At 33.3% G+C, this 16,716-nt stretch overlaps 1 protein-coding gene across 1 annotated transcript in view; it reads left to right on the top strand.

The window, feature by feature from the left end:
* The first annotated feature begins 10,365 nt into the window (after positions 1 to 10,365).
* The window catches only part of aru (arouser), a 93,426-nt gene continuing 87,075 nt past the window's right edge, over positions 10,366 to 16,716 (top strand). Inside the window, exon 1 of the mRNA XM_080174391.1 lies at positions 10,366 to 10,581. The gene's annotated coding sequence lies outside the window, so the exon portion shown is untranslated. The remainder of the gene's footprint in view (positions 10,582 to 16,716) is intronic.

Here is a 16,716-nt window from a genome sequence, read left to right as displayed (position 1 = left end):
GGCTTTATGGCATCATGGATTATTATACTAAATTTTTACAGGAATCTGCCCGTAAGAGTATTTAACAAAATAACAGAAGATCTCTAAAATTAGAAAAAAAATCGCTTTTAAAACAAGGTATTCTGCAGAATTTAACGAACACTTATTGAGATGTGCGAGGTATTTAATTTCCTTGTGACTGGAGCCAGGAAAATTTATCAGGTTTACTTCAAGGTGTGCTAACTAAAGGTAGTGAAATTATTATTGCGCATCAAAGTTATATCATAGAACTTTTGATTGTGAAACTATCTCAACATTAAGAAAAACTTCTATTAGAAAAGTTGGGGTAAAGGTGTCAAACCATCTTAATTTCTCACAAATAAGGGATGGAAATTATTCAAAAAGGGAATCCAACATCCTTTTAATAATACATCAATTTCTCTAAAATAAACGATAATGGATAGTTTAGCTCGTCGGGTAATATTTTCTTTAACACCATTTAAGAGATTTTTTTATGGGATGAAATAGCAAATCCTGGGAAAGTGGTAGGATCGAATCTCGGTCTGACACAGCTTCATAACTAAAGACGTTAAAAATGGAACATACTGCTTCCATGTCAGGTTAGCGACATAGATAGTTAGAGTAGGAGGAATGACTTGGCCCATAAACAGGCGCAACTCAATATCATGCACTGTTAGGACAAAGGTCGTGCAATTAAAAGGTTGGTTGTCTGTTGGATGTTACCAAAACTAATATTCTTGGGTGTTAGAGTATCGCATCCTTTTACAAGCGGATGATGCTTTGGATTCTTCAGAAGATTGACGGTGTATCCACGATTCACTAAGAGAGATCCTTACCAAATATTTAGATAAATGTACTGTAATTAGATATACTTTGACCAAAAATTAAGATAATATGAAATTAGAATTTGACTATCAAAACGTGACACCTAAAATATCATAAAAAGATTCAGAGTTGTTGATTTCATTGAAATTCTACTTTCTTTATATCCTTACTAGCGGCTACGCCCCTGGCATTTAGGTGGTCTCTATTCGAAGGGACAAAGGGGGACTAGAAAAATAGCTTAAAACCATCTGAAAATAAAATGATGACAAGACCAACGAAGCTTTCCTAAAATAGACAATCTAATAGCTAAACACTTATGACTCTCCTTTGCAGTGTCTTATAGTTCAAGGGAAGGTATTCTAGTAGCAAAGCTACTCTATGGTTCACGTTGTCTGTCTGTCCGTCCGTCAGTCCTTCCGTAACGCTATGGGGGAAACGTGATTTTCTCGATTCATAGATTTTTCGGTTTTTGTGATTTTCTCTATTCTTTTTCAGGATTGACGGCATAAATTATCAGGGATTGAATGAATATGCTCATATTATACATATTTTAATCAGATTTCATTAAGATTTGTCTTTTAACTGTAACCTAAACAAATCAACAAATAAGACAGTCGTCGACAAGCTAACATTAACAAACAGCGAAAGCGTTCTCTAAAAGGACGAAGACCAAAATACATAACTTTTGTGTCACTTTTGATTCCTGTGACGTCATATAATGAGGAAGATGAGAGGAGAAGTGGGAAAGAAAACCCCTAAAAAAGAAATGGGAGAATATGACGTCAAAAGTGGTGCAAAAGTTATGTAATTTGGTCTTGGTCTCTAAAAGCAGAACCATTTCGGTCCTATGAAAAAATCCTCTTCTTGTATAATAGACTAGCGCAGAGTTGTATCCCCCCCGCCCCCCTCCCCCCTCCCATTGAAAAGGGTACTCTACATCCCCCTATTGGATTATAGGGGGGGGGGGGCTGGATTCAATAAAATAACAACATTTTCAACCTTTTCTTTGCATTTCTTTTTTTTTGGGGGGACGACATAAACCATAAGGACTTTTTAAAAGTAATTAAAAACAAGGATGACAACATCCATAAGTAGCGAAGCTCAAAAATTATGAATGAATATAGGGGAAAAATTTACTATAGAGCATTGTCATAAAATAAACATTAAACTTGATAAAATATGGAATCAATCTAGCACTGCAAAGAGGTTTCGTGTTTAAATATAGGATACTGTTAAATATATAATTTACATATATATTATAAACTATCCTATAAAGTAGTAAGATTTTTTGTCTGAAGCTTAACATTTACCTACTAAACTGATTAAGTTCTCCTTTTTAGGGAAGATATACATAATAACTATAATGGTTTTAGGCTATTCTACTTTTAGATTTAAGGGTTTGGATGATTTTATACTATTTTTGCCATTTTCTTACCCTATAGGAACAGTGGAATTCTATACTTTTTAAAGCGAAGCTTTTCTATAATTAGGATCGGTCCGTCCGTCCGTCCGTACGTCACAGAGAGTTAGCTCTTTTCGTTTATTTAAACAGGTTAGAATTGTCCTGTCGATTTCAAACTTTGCATGATGATTCCTATAGTAGTTAGGTACAATTTAGAAAGCGTAGCAACTCTATAAACAATACCAGAATGTCCGTACGTTCATTTTAAACATGTCAATTTTTAACTTTTTTGACAACAAATTTTTGTATTTTAAAATTATCTGATTCTTCTGATTTTTTTAAAACTGATCCCTATTACAACAAGGTACAACATTATAAGCGAAGCATCTCTATAAACAAGTCCCAAAAATGTAAGTATGTCCTTAAACAGTATCATTTATTTATGCAGTTTTGCAACAAATTTTCTTAAAATATTGTTTGTAATGATGCATTAATATTCTGCGAATTCAATTCTGATAATCTACAAGTGTTAATGTTCGTTTTCCTTCCATTTCAGAGCTTCGCTTTTATGGATGTTGTCATCCTTGTTAATTTTCAATTTTTAGGTATTTGAAATAAAGAAAATTTTTGACAATGGTAAGTGGATTGAATAATTATTTACTTTTAAAATTTAATAACAAATACAAAATATATCTACATAATTATAAAATCTTAATTGTATTGAATCTTTGATATTTTAGGGATCTTAATATGACATTATACTTAATTCGGTTTATTATTTTTTCTATTAGAGAAAAAACATCAAAAAAAGAAAAAAACACGAAACCTTTGTTATTAATTGTTAACTTAAGATTTTTGAAACTCTAAAATACTCTCCTAGAAAAAAAAAACTTATATCTACCTACTCTAGGACAAATACAAAACTTTCCTTTAAAACAAAAACAGTAAGGGGCAGACATAGAAGTTTGTGAAAGGTTACCCACACCCAATGTAAAAGAAAAATATAGTTCATTAAACCCATTAAACCTCCCCGTATTTTTTTATTTGGAGTGTCTAAAACCCTTTTCCTGCATATTTCCTTAAAAAAAGTAACTGGGCTTTTCTCTTTGTATCTAAGTGTACCTTAAGGTCTTGCTAAAAACTGATCCGAAATTGTTCTCCTTTACTGTTAAGCTTAGTATAGGTCCAGAAAAGATTTTTAACTATTTTGGAGGAGGGTACTTCCATCACCCCAAGAGAAGTCACCCCTGGAAACAAATACTTTTAATAAAAAATTTAGGGTGGAAAGTCTACCCTTCCCCCAATTTCCTCAAGTGCCCTACAAGACTCTTGGGGCGTAGCCGCTAGTCTATAATACAAAGTAGAACGATGTCTGTCTGTCTGTCAGTCTGTCTGTCAGTCTCTCTGTCCATCTGTCTGTCCGTCTGTCTGTCCGTCTGTCTGTCTGTCCGTCCGTCCGTCTCTTAAGATCTCGGTAACCACTGAACTGATCGGATTCTACTCTTCAGGGTATATACCTACTAGTCCTGTGGTGGTTTTAGGCTATTTTCTTGGGGGGTGGGATAACCCCAATCCCCCCATCTTTTTTATTTAAATAGAAAGTAGTGGGGGCTCTTTTAGGGGCGTCCAAGCTTTTTATTTTGGGGGGGGGTAAAATGGCGCTCGAAGCGCGCCGCAAATTTTTTTTACCCCCCCCCCAAAAAAAATTTTTACCCCGGGGGTAAAATGTGCTTGGGGGGGGGGATAATTACCCCCCCTGAAATCTGTTGGCAGGGGTAAATTTAGTTTACCCCCCATCCCCAAAATTTATCCCCGGGGTAAAATTTTTTGGGGGGGGTAATTTAAATTTTATTAAATAAATAGTATTAATTTTTTTTTATTAGAGATTTTTTATTTTGGGGGGGGGGGTATTTACCCCCCCAAAATTGTTTGGGGGGGGTATTTACCCCCCCCCCAATTGTTTGAGGGGGGGGGGTAATCGCCCCATTACCCCCCTCCTTGGACGTCTATGGGCTCCTTAGTGGGGGTACTTAATTTTATTTTTTTTAACAGAAAGTAGTGGGGGCACTTAATTTTTTTTTAATTACCTCTTGGGGCTTCACCCCTAGAGGCTAGGGGCGAAGCCGCTAATTCTTATACTAAAGTAACAGGATGTCTGTGTGTCTTGGTGTCTGTGTATCTGTGTGTCTGTGTGTTTGTACCGAAGTATCTCGCTAACCGCTGAACCGATCGGGTTCTCCTTAACAGGGTAGCTTCTCATAGGTACCGGGAAAGTTTATAACTATTTTGGGGGAGGGTATCACCACCCTCCCAAGAGAAATGGCCCCTTGAAAAAAATTATCCCTCCCAAAAAAGAGACTTCATCGAAACATAAACCAACTATTTTTATTTCTCTAATTAGATATTTGAAATAAAAAAAGCATTGAAAGTGCCACTAGAGGCCCCTAGGGGCGAAGCCGCTAATTGTATATAAAGAAACATCCAAAACAAACAAAAAATCACGAAACCTGTTCATTTTTTTCTAATTTAGTTGTAACCTAAAATTTCTAAAGATCTCATTCTTCTCCCTTGTATATACATCGTTCATACTAATCTAGGTATCATTGAAAGAGAGAGGGCTTTAATTACACTGGTAACAAAAGTTGGGTACTTTTGTTGAATTGTGATTGGTTGGTTACAAACTAGTATCAGTTTAACGTCCATTATCTTATCTTAAAGGAGCCTGTATCCAACACATAAACAGGCATACATCAAATACCATCAGTATGACAAACATTAGAAAAGAAGATCTATACAAACTTAATGCAATATTATTATATTAGCGGCTACGCCCCCTAGAGACCTCTAGTGGCACTTTAAATGTTTTTGTTTGTTAAAGTCTCTACGATAATTCTTTACGTACGATACCTCTTTATGTTACGTTGAAGTCTTCCGTATATTAAGAATTATTCGATTTTTTTGTCATTTCTCTTGGGAGGTTGGTGGTACCCTCCCCCAAAATAGTTATAAACCTTCCCGGGACCCATGAGAATCTACCCTGTTAAGTAGAACCCGATCGGTTCAGCGGTTAGCGAGATCCTTCGGTAAAGACACACAGACAAACAAACATCCTGTTACTTTAGTATAAGGATGTAACTCTTATAACTTTCTCTGAAATAAATGTTTAGCTGCATATGGGCTTAATTGTCCTTGCATAACCGATATATATGTATATTGTTCATATGGTATGCCTTTATATTCCAATCTGATTGATTGAATGCTTATATACAAGGTGCGTCACTTAAATAGTCCCTTTATAAAGTGCACAAACTCTATAATTGGAGTATGCCCGTTTGTCTGTATTGCATTTTAGAAATAAATGAATAAAAGAAAACTTTTTTCATGTAAATATTTACGTTTATACAAGGATGACAACATCTTGAAAAGCGAAGCTCTGAAACTTTAGGAAAAACGAACCTTAAGACTTGTAGAGTGTCAGAACTGAATATGAAGAATATAAATGTAGAAGTCGAAACAAAATTCTAAGTAAATTTGTTGCAAAACTATTTAGATACAGGATACTGTTCAAGGGCATACTTAAATTATAGGACTTGATACTAGAGATGCTTTGCTAATAACAGTGTACCTTGTTGAATCAGATAAATAGGATAATTATAATATATAATAAATTGTTGTCAAAAAGTTTAAAAATCAACATTTTTTGAAGGAACGTAAGGACTTTCTGGTAAGGATTATAGAAGTGCTACGCTTTCTAAATATTACTCTTATAGGAATTAACTTGCAAAGCTTTTAATCGATAAAACAATTCTAATATGTCTAAAGAAGTTGTATCAACTTTTTTTTTTATAGCTAGCCGGTCCTTTTAGTAAGTAGTAGATGTAAAATTTTTCATAGAATTCAGATATGCAATCGGTTTTTTTTGTAGACCTCTTATTTTTTAAGTAATTTAAGTTTAAAAAAAAAAAAATTAAGTCGATTTTAAGGTACTAAAATGCAACAAAAAAAAGAAAGAAAATGGCCATTATGAACAAAAATAGTAAGATCTTTAATTTGACACCTTACTTTTTCAATTCTGTCAGGTAATTATTGAAAAAATCGATTTTTTTAAACCCACGAGAATAAAAACTTTTAACTCAATTTTATCATTTCACAAGTAAAAAAATATGGGTTCATATATACCTTTAGAATCAGAAAAATATTACAAATCCATTGTAAGCAAAATTGAAAAAAAAAGTTTACAATATAGTATATAAACTACAATAAAAGGAATTATATGAAAATATCATATTATATTGTACAGGCAACGTCTTAACTCTTCAATTGAGTATAAAAATGGGAAGGGGGTATAGAGGGGGTAAAGAGGGGGTAAAAAAGGGAAGACGATAGTGTTGCCAGAACAAAAAATACAATTGGCCATTTTTCTATTTTTTTATTTTTTTACTTTTTTTCAATTTTGCTTACAATGGATTCGTAATATTTTTCTGATTCTAAAGGTATATATGAACCCATGTTTTTTATGTCTGTTTGAGAAAATATTTAGGTCTAAAGTTTTTATTAAACCGAGGTTAAAAAAATAGATTTTTTCAATAATTTCTCAACAGAATTTTAAAAGTAAGGTGTCAAATTAAAGATCTTACTATTTTTGTTCTTACTAGCCATTTTCTTCTTTTATTTTGTTGCGTTTTAGTACCTTAAAACCGACTTAATTATTTTTTTAAAAAACTTAAATTACTTAAAAAATAAGAGGTCTACAAAAAAACCGATTGCATATCTGAATTCTATGAAAAATTTTACATCTACTACTTACTAAAAGAACTGGCTAGCTATAAAAAAAAAAGTTGATACACCTTCTTTACGAAAAAAGCTAAACTTTACCTAACCATAATGGACGGACGGACCGACCCTATTTATAGAAATGTTACGCTTTTAAAAATTGTACTATTTAGGTGACGCACTATGTATATATAAGTGTGATGGTGCATATATCCACTCTTCTTCATATACATTTGCATATACATATGTAATAAGGATGACATCAGGGACGTCCAAGCTTTCTAGTTCTTATGGGGGTAAAATGAGGGGTTTCAAAGATGTTATACGTGGGGTAATCTAATGTATTTTAAAGGTTTTGAGGGAGTAAAATGAGGGGCTTTAAAGTTTGAGGGGAACCATTATGCAAAGTTTGAATTCAATAGGACAATTCTGATATGTATAAATCAACGAAGACAGCCAACCATTTCGGACAGACCGACCCTTATATACAAAATTTTTACTTTTAAGAATACACATATACAAATTTCTTTAAATTGATTAATTTTACCAAACCTATACTTACAAATTACTAAATTCCAACTTAGGTTCTTTCAGTGTTTTTAAACTCATGTTGCAGTCAGGGGTGGCGAGCAATAGTCCACCTGCCATTTCATTAGTGACATTTTACGCAACCATCTTACTCTATGTACACTAGATCTGTTCAAAATTTGAATATTTTGATATTGCCTTTTGGCTTAATTGATTAATTCGATTAATACGAGAGACAGACCTTTTAGTAATTATAATAGTTATTTATCGCATCATATTATACACAGCTTGCTTGGAAAATTGTCTGCATTGAGATGCTATACATGTTTTTTCCAGTATGGCTGAGATCTATATTAATTTCAGCAAACATTAATAGGTTTCAAAGCCATATTGCTATGTGCTAAGAATTACATGTTATTGAAGAAATAGAATGGTGAAAAATTTAATACAATGACCTAAACAACTAATCTAAAATTTCAAATAATGGACAGATCTAATTTACAATGTATAAAGTACCAAGAATGTAACATAAGGGATGAAAAGGGCGTGTGCATGGGATGGTAAGAAAGGGTAGGAGGCAGAGGCATAGTCAAGTCAGTGGTTGCAAGTACTTAGCAAACAGCAAAGTCAGCCAGGGATAAAGTTATCTGGTCAGTGGAAAATAAAATTACCATAAATTAACCAAATATACTTATTTTTATATGTAAATATGAACTTAATTTCGAAAGGAAAAAAAACATGTTTTTTACCCCTCAGGAGTAAAATAAAAGTAAATGTAATACAGAACAATTGCTACATTTTATTATGGGTATTAAATAAGGCTCTATTATGTACGCACAGGACATTTTTTAGTAAGTTTGGATTTTTATCTGTTTACAAATAGTTATTTTTAAGTTTTAAAAGCAATAAACATCATATACACAATAATAAGAGAATAAAATTTAATGAAAGCAAAATAAAGATTGTAAAATAATAAAAATTGGTCAAAAAACGTTCGTTACAGTTCTTTAGAGCAGCTAGGATGCAAAAATCAAGTTTTGTCTTTGATTTTTATGCATTTTCATCTATTGCCTTATCCCTTTAAACTTGTATTAAGCCCAGTGGTTTGACCTGTACGAAAGAGAGAGAGACAGAGACAGAATTGCACATATACGCATTTCTATGTAAGTTCCTTAGTCAAGGTAAGGTAAGGGGAAAGTGAATTATGGGGGATGGGAGTAAAGCAAAAGGGTAAAATGGTATTATCATCATCTATCTACCTGTGCGTGCATATAAAAACACTACACACACACACACTCATTCGCTCACCTTCTCTCTCTTGCGCTCTCTCTCTCACCCTCGTGTTCTCTCTCATATCTATCTCTCTGACATCTCTCCTCCTTCTTTTCTAACTTTTGGTATAATCTGAGTTTGACAGAGTAACCAACTTTGAAAATCAAATTTCCCCAGAATTAAAAAATATTATTCTTTTTTTAAAATCTCTGCAAAATATCGAAATTATTAATATGGGTGTATGGGAGGGGTATTTATAACGCCCTTGCAAAATGAGATAGTGGTGGATAAAACAGATCTATATTATAGATGTATTTACAGATAAATACCTCCCTCCCCTTTTTCAATGACCTTTTTTGTCTGCTAGCAAATTGTATTCTGCTACTTGGCGGTGTTGATATTCCTGTTCCAATGGTTCATTTTCAAAGACCCAATTGAGAGTTGGCACAAAGTCATTGCAATAGGGAAATACAGTTTGTTAACCCTCTTCCCTCTAGTGTTTTAATCTAATGTGCATACCTACTACAAATTTTTATTCACATTTTCATTTCAGATAAATTTTCTTCTCTTAATTTCACATTAAAGCGATAATTGCATCAAAAACTTAATAAAACAAGGTGCTATTAATTGTTTGTAACAAAGCTGTTACAGAAAATACTTGTTATCAATTTTGGGTATTGTTAAATATAATGTAGTATATCCTAAGCCACTAATATACAAACTATTGCAAAAATCCAACCCTTTGATTGCAAAACCTTCATTTAAAATTCTTAAATATGTAAAAATATGATCAGTGAAAATTGACAGAAAATTATTGAAATTTAGGAGGTCTTTTCTTTATTGAACCCCTCAGGTTTGGTCTAACCCTGAAAAATCCTGTTTTAGGATATACTCCTCTACTGTCTGACATCTCTGACTAAGCTCAAGAAATTTTTTGCTTTGACACAGTTTCAAGGATGTCCAGTGGGGCTGGTAAAGGGGTGATTAACCCCCACAAAAAAAAAAAAATTGAAAAGCTTGGACATCCTTACCTATATGGTAATCCCCCCCCTAAAAAAATAAAAGGCTTGGACATCCTTGCACAATTTAGGCAGAGAATCGAACCCATCACCTACCAAGAAAAAATAGACACAATACTTGTTAATCATTATTAAGATTAGAGTGATAATTCAAGTTTAAAAGGGTTAAATGGCACTAGCGTGACCAAAAATTGATTTACCCCGAACAAAAAAGAAATTACCCTGGTGGTAAAATTCATGTGAAAAGGTTAATAATTCCAATACCATGTGACTTAATGCCTCTTTTAAATAGTCAGATCTATATCTTTTACACAAAAAAAGCTAGATGTTGGCATTTTAGACCCCGGCACCCCCCCCCCCCCCACCCTCCCACAAATCTTTAAAGGGTTAAATTTTAACATTTAATTTATAACATTTATTAACTTTCGATTTTCATTTGATGAGTAGAGCAAAATTTTGAACATTTTAAATTAATAATATAAAATGCGATACATGTTTAGGGATTTTAACGCACGGTAAAGTTGCCGACCCTATTATTAGCCAGGCAGTTCCTTACTTCTCCTCCCAAAGATAAGCAGTACTCCACCACCACCCCCTACTTTAGAAAAGTCAACTCTAGACTAGTAGTGTGTGGCAATTTCATAACACTGAGCAAGTTAATTTTTTAAAATAAAAAAATTGTGACTTACAGTGATTGTTAAAAACAAATTTTGTTATTCTTTTAGTGAGACAAAAAAAGTTAACACAGATATATTTGAAAAGGTAAGTCAATTCTTAAATTTTTTGCATTGCACCTGTCAATAAGTCAACAAAATTTGGTGTCTTTTAAGGATTAGTCATTAGTTTTCAAAAGGGTAATTTTGTAAATTTTAATTTAATGAAATTAATCAATTTAAAATTATTAACGTTAACCTACGTCAAATGAAGAACAAAATTATGTAATAAATCGAAGTAAATAAGCGGATTTAATATTTTTTAATTAATTTTCAAATATATCTTATGTCTTTAAATTAATCAATTGATCAAATAAACAAGGCTAAAGGAATCCATGATAGCGAAGCTTACAAATTAACTAACCAATACTGGCTGTACCATTAATCAAATTTAAGGAAAATTAATTAATACCCATGGAATATGATGACTAATTAGGACGTTTCATAAAGTAATAATTGTTTATTCTTTTAGAAAGTGGCGTGCAAAGTGATTCACGAGGACCGGTGGGGGGAAGGGGGCACTAGGCCTTCCCAATTTTTATTTAAATTGGGGTGTTAAAACCCCAATGCACCTCCCTACCGCACGTCATTGCTTAAAGAGTAGCTTTGATGCTTGTATAGCATCACAAAATAACTAATTATGCACTGTTTCAAAAAGATCAGACAATTCTGCCATGCTAAAAAGGATCAAGACTTACTGTATGACATGCAGACCTTAATTGAAAAAAAATCCAATTTTTTTAAATTCAATATATTTCTCTTTTATCTCTTTTAATTAATTTTACATTTTATTTCTTTGAATTCATTATCATTTTCTAATTTTACCCTTCGCCCCCCCACCCCCCCCCCCCCACCTCGTATGAAAAAAAGCTTAGATGTCATTGCCTATGTATGTGATAGGATTACCCCCCCCCCCCCAAAAAAAAAAAAATGTAGATTCAGGTTATTGATTGAAAAGTTTGGACATGCAGGGGTTATGCATACTATGAGGAATAGCACCAATTATTTTTATTATAATTTAATTCCTATTATGTAAAGTATCAAGCTTTTGTGTCTGTAGCGAAGGATATCGCTTACCGATGAACCGATATGGTCCTCCTCTACAGTGAAGCTTCACATATGTCCCGGGATGGTTTTCGGCTATTTTGTTTTTATAAACAAGTCTTGGTGTGGTTTTAGACTATTTTTCCGCCATTCCATATCCCTTCGAATATAGAGCCCCTAGATGCTAGGAGCGCATCCACTAATAATTTAATAAACTACCTTCGCCAAATTTATTGTTTTAAAAATATTCTAGTTTTAGCTTGATTTTTTTATATACATTCATGATTTTATAAAAAAAAAACAATAGATTAATTTACAATCAAGTCAAATTCAAATAAATTGTCATATTAGATTATTTTGCTTTAAGCAATATCATTGGTTTAAAATCATATACCTAGTTATTGATTTTTATTTCACATAAACAGTTTTATTGTTATCAATATTTAGATATAGCATTATGAAATAGTCAGGGATCTTACGGGATAAGACAATTAACGTTAAACTGATGCACATCCACGTCGATGATACACAAAATTATCCCTTCAGCAGATTACAATTAGTGGTTGGAACGTTTGGGCACTCAACATGATGAACCAAACAATCAAAATTCAATAAAAGTCCCCAAAAGTTGTTAAGCAAACAAATAATAAAACGTTATTGTAAAACTTAGGATACTAGTATAATAAATAGCCCAGTGTCCCCTAAAATATTAGATTAGACTTTTATCTTAATTGTAGATTTGAATTTGCTTTTATTGAATTTTGATTGGTTGATTCATTGTCCAAAGTTTTAACTACTAGTTTTAAGCTGTAGAAGGGATAACTTCATGTATCATCATTGGTGATGTGCATTAATTTGTTGGCCATTGTCTTATCCCTTTAGATCCCTGCAGACAACACATATGTTGTTCTTAATATTGCCCCTGACCCTCAGCCACGGAAAAATTAATTGATTATAATGGTTCTAATTGATTTTACATTTTGTTGCGACCATTTTCCACGCTACAACTCTGATAGACCATGCAGATAATTATCACTTCCGCAACATTTTTTTTAACCCGCGAAATTTGCATTTATGGTAACTTGATTCCGTAGCACGTAGTACTAGAGTTGAAAAAAGCTACTTTTGCTATGTCTGACACGTGACAATGTAAATAATAGTAATGTGAGAATTTCATAGTAATGTAAAAAAATCAACTGCCTGTCATGCACAGACGAAGGTCGTGCAATAAAATGGTTGGTTGTCTGTGAAAGAGTTTAGTTGCAGTCCTACCTAAAGGTCCTTACGTCCAAACGTCCCTTCCTTAACCTAGAGCTGTGATCGGCATTTAGGCTTGAATTGTCCTATTGGTTTCAAACTTAGATTTTAAAATCTGCTAATAAGAAAGAGAAATACAATATTTTTTTCCACACTTAGTAACTTTTAGAGTAGTTGTGCTTTTTAAAATTGTACCATGCTTAAAAAACACACTTTTTAATACTATGTATTAGCGTTTTAAATTTTAGAACGATTGTATCATGTCCAATAGAGAAGATTAGTCACAGTAGACGGTTTTATGCCATTTCTCTTAATTTTCCAACTTTTATTTTTACATTACAAACATGTACTTTTAAATTTCAGTGATTATGTAAAAACATAAAAGTAGTAGTTGCCTCTCGTCCCTTTTTATCTATTTCCCTTTTTATTTAGTAGCGAAGCTACTCTATAATTTGAAATGTCCGTCTGTCCGTCTGTCCGTATGTCCGTATGTCCGTCTGTCCGTATGTCCGTCTTAGTTTGGGGGAAACGTGATTTTCTCGGCTCCTATAAAAGATAAAAGGCTGAAATTTTTTGACAACATTCCCATTATCAAGGAGCACAATTAACTATAAAACATCAATGTCGATAGGATCGCTTTTTAGCAGGTTTTAGGCTATTTTTGTATTTTTCACATTTTTCTCCATATCTTTGGTGTTTATGGTCCGATTTCCAAAATTTTTTCAGTTATATAATCAAAATTGAATTTCCTGTCGTTTCAAGAAAACAACTATGACGGTCAGACTGCCTTTAAGCAGGTTTTAGGCTATTTTTCAATTTTTCACATTTTTCTCCATACCTTTGGTGTTTATGGCCCAATTTCCAAAGTTTTTCAGTTATAGATATCAAAATAAAATTTCCTTTTGTTTCAAGAACACATCAATGGCGGTCAGACTGCCTTTTTGCAGGTTTTTGGCTATTTTTATATTTTTCACATTTTTCTTCATATCTTTGGTGTTTATGGTCCGTTTTTTTTTTAAATTTTTGTAGTTAAAAATATCAAAATTAAATTTCCCGTTGTTCTAAGCATCCAGTATGTAATTTACTTTGACCGTCAGTCTGTTAGTCATAGTACTGAAATATAAATAAATATTAAGAAATTAACAAATGTTGAAAAGGTTTCGTGAATTTTTTCCTAATGTGAATGCTTTTGTCAACCAATATCTAAATTCTTATTTAATTGTTTATGCTTCGCTACTTATGGATGTTGTCATCCTTGTTATACTTATCCGTCCGTATGTCCCCCTTCACGTAAAATGTGCGTGTGTGTGTGTGTGTATGTGCGTGTGTGTGTTTCACTGTCAAGGTCATTCGTAGTTGTAAGGATATCATAAAATTGCTATAGACCAATCAAAGTATTTCTTTGGGGGAGGGTCATTTTATACCAGGTGCAATATCTTGGGAAGGTTGCGCTTAGCCCCCCTCCCCACCCACCCTGATCCAAAAATAAAATAAAATCTTTCCCAGAAAGCTATGAGAAGATATACTGTGAAAATAAAGTATCATAACGGTCCAACAGCTAGCTAAATCTATCATCTAAAAAAACATTGTGCCTATACGTACTATGAATCATCATAGGTATAATAAATCTAGTAAAAAGTTAATGTCAAAAAAGCTGGTGTAAAAAGTTTGGAATGTTAAGCGGACATTTTTGTTATAATTATAGAGATGATATACATTCGTCATGTGGTTACTAAAATTAACACGCAAAGTTTGAAATCCATAGGGTTATTTTAGCATGCCTCAAAAAAACAGAATTATCGCTTATCATTAAATAATTGATGTGCTATAAAAGTTTACTCTAATGTTTAAAGTTGTTTTCCGCTCACCCCTGTACATTCATACATACCCACCTACCTACCCTTGTCTTACCCTACCTACCCTAGCTTACCCTACCTACCCTCTAATATTCAACCCCACCCCCAAGTCATGCCTTAAGCTTTCTTAAACCATTAAAATAAAAGTGTTTGTATGTTTTAAGTATGAAGATAAATTGGTATTTATGGCCGCTATTAGAATTTCATTGATACACATTACATTAGAAATAACTAGCGGCTGCTCCTATAGAAGAAGGCGAACGTTAGGAAGGGGGGAGTTGGACGTCTAATTATTTTAGTAAAAAAAATCTTTTGTTTTAGACAGTCAGACAAACATCTTACTACTTTTATATAAGGATCAGCAGATTTGTCTCTGAAATCTAGTAATAGTAGCCCATTTCAGATAAAAAAATATATAGGTTTAAAATGATCTTGGAAGGAATTGGGGACCCCATGATATTTTCTACAAAGAAAAAAATCTGAACACTTATTTGTGGGGGGGGGGGATGGGTTACATTTACTTGCTTTCATATCCATCCTATGCACACATGACAATTCTTGGGGTGGGTTGAACCTCCATTATTACTTTTTCAGAGAAGATTAGAAATTCCAGAGGTCGGGGAGGGGGCGCTTTTCAACCCTCCCCCCCCCCCCTCCTCTCCCTCCAAATCCAAATTGCGTATTTAATGTTTACTTACCTATATTTCACTTATTTAAAGTTGTGCCTAGGTGTGTGAGATCAATATTGGATAAAATAAAAACAATTAAGTGAAAAAGGAAGATGAAGTTCAAGGAACAATTAAAGTAATTAATTTTGTTCACAAATGTTATAAAAATACAACAAAATACGGATTTAGTTTATATTCAACTAGCGACTTCGCCCCTAGCCTCTAGGGGTTTTGCCCCAAGAGGTTTGATCAAACCAATTTTTCGTATTTTAGATTTTTTTTTTTTTTGGGGGGGGGGGTATTTTTCATTTTTGGGGGGGTTAGGGGTGTCCCACCCCCCAAGAAAATAGTTATAAACCTTCCCGGGAACTATGAGAAGCTACCCTGTAAAGGAGAACCCGATCGGTTCAGCGGTTAGCGAGATCCTTCGCTACAAACAAACAGACAAACACACAAACACACAAACACACAAGCACACAAACACACAGACAGACATCGTTCTACTTTGTATTATAGATTGTAAAGAACATTTGAACATTTTTACTAGCGGCTTAGCAACCGCCCCCTCCCCATCTTTTTTTGTAGGAGGGGGGGGGGGGAGTCAGAGATTATTTTATGTCTTATTCCTCCTTCCTATTAGCAGGATGAAAAGATTCCTGAAAAAGAAGATCCCTATCGGCTCAGTGCTTGCTGACATAAATGGAGGTATAGAAAGACAGAAATTGTTCTACTTTGTATTGTAGCAACATAAACACACATTTTAATTCAAATTTATTTGTGTGTCTAATGGACTTTTTTACTCTTGTTTGAAACAAGACATATATACAGAGAAAGACTAATCAAAGAAAATTTATGTTTTACGAAAGAGCAAGGACTAGTATTAGCCAGTTGGTCGTGAGTTTAGAGGGGTAAATAATTGCAATAGTTTCTTTTCTCCCCTGCCCTACCAGACGTGTATGGATTAATTTAGGCTATTAATGTATTGTATAGGTTTGGGAATAAATATTTATTAATATTTTATGATTTCTAATTGATAGTTCAGATTTTAATTTTGAATAAATAAATATTCTATTAGTCTATCCATGATTCTGTGATATTTGTACTAAGAGAAGCAAGGATCACTTTCAAGCTTTCTGATTTTCTTCAGATAGCCACTGGATGGAAAATTGCTTCAATAGGGTAGCTTGGGGCTATTTCATTCTTGTTTGGTTCTATACATGGATAAGAAAATGGACAATGAATAATTTACATCCAAATGATTATAAACAAAATTAACCCCTAATTAAATAGTTTGGACACTGCTAGTTTGAAATAACCAAGAATTATTAAAAGTATCCAATGTTTTTAAGCCAATGAATG

This window comes from Acartia tonsa, chromosome 10 (assembly GCF_053477335.1).
Source record: "Acartia tonsa isolate MP-2025a chromosome 10, ASM5347733v1, whole genome shotgun sequence".
Lineage (NCBI taxonomy): Eukaryota > Metazoa > Arthropoda > Copepoda > Calanoida > Acartiidae > Acartia > Acartia tonsa.
The sequence above is the reverse complement of the archived record's forward strand: the minus strand, read 5'-3'. Positions and strand labels throughout refer to the sequence as shown.